Source organism: Bos taurus, chromosome 6 (assembly GCF_002263795.3).
Source record: "Bos taurus isolate L1 Dominette 01449 registration number 42190680 breed Hereford chromosome 6, ARS-UCD2.0, whole genome shotgun sequence".
Classification (NCBI taxonomy): Eukaryota; Metazoa; Chordata; class Mammalia; order Artiodactyla; family Bovidae; genus Bos; species Bos taurus.
Genome location: NC_037333.1, coordinates 54,637,762 through 54,641,006, shown reverse-complemented (window position 1 = coordinate 54,641,006; position 3,245 = coordinate 54,637,762). Strand labels below are relative to the sequence as shown.

At 44.0% G+C, this 3,245-nt stretch overlaps 1 pseudogene; it reads left to right on the top strand.

Moving 5' to 3' along the window:
• The first annotated feature begins 548 nt into the window (after window positions 1-548).
• On the top strand, window positions 549-2,228 carry LOC104968864 (endogenous retrovirus group PABLB member 1 Env polyprotein-like; annotated as a pseudogene).
• Window positions 2,229-3,245: the final 1,017 nt, after the last annotated feature.

The following is a 3,245-nucleotide window of genomic DNA, read 5'->3' as shown; positions in this document are numbered from 1 at the left end:
TCCAAGTGGATCATAGGGACTGACTGATCCTGGGTGGACTTGTTTCCAATGGCTCTGCTCAGACTCAGGATGATCCCACAGTGCCATGGCTATTCTCCATATGAAATTATGTATGGGAGGCCCCCTCCCATAATAAAACAGGTGTCAACAAATTTGCCTCAGGTAAGGGGAGATTTGATTTCACAGCAGATGGAACAACTAGGTAAGGTAATAAATCAGTAACGAAGTTTGTACAAGAAAGAGTGTCGTTCCCCCTTGGGGAACAGATTCACAAATTTGTGACAATAGATCAGGTGTGGGTCAAGGACTGGAAACACGATTCCTTGGCCCCACATTGGAAGGGTCCATATCCTGTTTTTCTAACCACCCCTACTGCAGTTAAAGTAACAGCTGTCACTCCCTGGATCCACCACATGAGGATGAAGAGAACATATTATGCAGACCCAGAAAATGCCAAGTGGACTGCATAGGTGGACCCCCTGACCCTCGAGAGACTAAGACCATCCATAAGAAGAAGGAAAAGAAGATCCCGGACAAGCCCCTTCAGGATGAAGCTGCATAATCAACTCCTGCTGCTTGGCCTCATCAATGTGATTTTGAATTTAACTTCTGTTTCAACTCAGGACAATGTTTTCATCTCATGGGTGCATTCCTATGTGGACTTCCACAACACCTCCAGCTGCTGGGTATGTGGGGCTATGCCTCTGTCTGTGATGGAGGGATTTCCTTGGTGGGTGTCACCACTCTGCCAAGGAGTTTTTAAACCACTCTGGTCTTTTCTGGGATGACAAAAAGAGACTTTCCTTTCTCTTGTCAATCTTAATCTCTCCCTGCTCTCTTGGTGTAAGCCAGACCTACAGTCAATAGTCTCTGGTCATGGGGTTACATTTGATATAAGCATCAGTTTCATAGGAATATCAAAGCCTATACCTCATATTTAAAGAACAAAGAGGAAAAAAGCTTCCTGACTGGCAAGGGAGGCCAGGCCTCTACGTATGTTGAACAATTCTACCAAGTCTGGGATGAATATTTCCAGATGAACCCAGAAAAGGGTCAATTAATTACTCCCACTGCTATATGCTGGGAACAAAAAGAATGAAGGGTAGGGTTTGGTGACCATCCATTAGACCCAAAAGAACTAAAATATATTGGGTACCTATTCCCCAAACAATGTAAACAAACATTCGAGGTCACATAACACCCCAACCAGTTCATTCATTGGCCAGGCTCTGATTGGAAATATAACCCTGGAATCTGCTGGGTGGCCCCCAACGGAACCCAGTGGCTTTGTGGGCCTAACCTTTGGCCTTGGTTACCAATCAGCTGGGTAGGCCGCTGCACACTGGGATTTGCTTTTGCCCATGGCAGCATTGGAGAAGGAAATGGCAACCCACTACAGTGTTCTTGCCTGGAGAATCCCAGGGACGAGGGAGCCTGGTGGGCTGCCGTCTATGGGGTTGCACAGAGTCAGACATGACTGAAGTGACTTAGCAGCATGGAAGCATAAAGCCTAACCTATAATAAGCCCTAGTAAATCTACCTTATTTACATACTAGGTGGACAAGGTCTGTGTTTCAATGGTATGAGTATATTGTGTCCTTATTCGCACCTCCTATAGGGACAACAAATATTATGATTAAAGTAGAAGCCTTGACTAACTTCACAAAACAGGCCTTCCTAGATAGTGATAAAGCCATCCAAGCCTTAAATGAACAACAAATTCAAATAAGAAAAGCAGTAATTCAAAATAGAATGGCTTTGGCCATGCTCAAAGCTGCTCAAGGAGGGACTTGTGGTATAATTAAGGTTGAACATTGTGTATATATTCCTGATTTATCTGGCAAAGTATCAGCTGCTTTAGATGACATGAAAAACCAGGAAAAAGCAATGTCAAATGAAAACATTCCTTTTTGGACTTTGGTCCTGTCTTGGGGGAAGGGCGATTGGTAGAAAACTATATTTACCATTGTTACAGTTGCCTTGATAGTTCTGCTTTGTGGACCCTGCATTTTACAATGTATTATGAACTTTGTACCCAAAGTATTGTGTCATTCTTCCAAATAGGCAGTCGGAGAGGCAGAGTGCAATATATCCCTATGAGTGATGCTCATATTATGAGTTAAGAGCATCAAGAGGGGGTAGTGAACGAGGAAACAGACAGAACAGGCTCCATCTTGAAAGCAGGACTCCATTCTGGGCTGGACTGTGGACTTTGAGCTATATGCTCAGTATCTATGGAAACAACATACCAACTGAAAAACTAGACCCCCCAGGTGGAAGAGCCCCAGGGCTCATACCTAGACTCTCTGGCCCCTAAAAAAAAAAATACTCTAATTATCTGTATAACCAAGTAGAATAATAAATTCTATTATGCTTTTTGGGGTATAACCACAGGCCTATTGATAATTGTCCACTGTTAACTACCTAGGCTTCAGTAGGTTCAGTTCAGTTTAGTCTCTCAGTCGTGTCCTACTCTTTGCGACCCCAGGAATCACAAATGCCAGGCCTCCCTGTCCATCACCAACTCCTGGAGTTCACTCAGACTCATGTCCATTGAGTCAGTGATGCCATCCAGCCATCTCATCCTCTGGCGTCCTCTTCTCCTCCTGCCCCCAATCCCTCCCAGCATCAGTCTTTTCCAGAGTCAACTCTTCGCATGAGGTGGCCAGAGTACTGGAAGTTTCAGCTTCAGCATCAGTCCTTCCAAAGAAACCTCAGGGCTGATCTCCTTCAGAATGGACTGGTTGGATCTCCTTGCAGTCCAAGGGACTCTCAAGAGTCTTCTCCAACACCACAGTTCAAAAACATCAATTCTTCGGTGTTCAGCCTTCTTCACAGTCCAACTCTCACATCCATACATGACCACTGGAAAAACCATAGCCTTGACTAGACGGACCTCTGTTGGCAAAGTAATGTCTCTGCTTTTCAATATGCTATCTAGGTTGGTCATAACTTTCCTTCCAAGGAGTAAACGTCTTTTAATTTCATGGCTGCAGTCACCATCTGTAGTGATTTTGGAGCCCAGAAAAATAAAGTCTGACACTGTTTCCACTGCTTCCCCATCTATTTCCCATGAAGTGATGGGACCAGATGCCATGATCTTCATTTTCTGAATGTTGAACTTTAAGCCAACTTTTTCACTCTCCACTTTCACTTTCATCAAAAGGCCTATGAATCACAGGTTAACTTTGATTGTATCTTTTTTTTCCTTTGTTCAGACTAGTTTCAGATAACTTGGGGAGGTG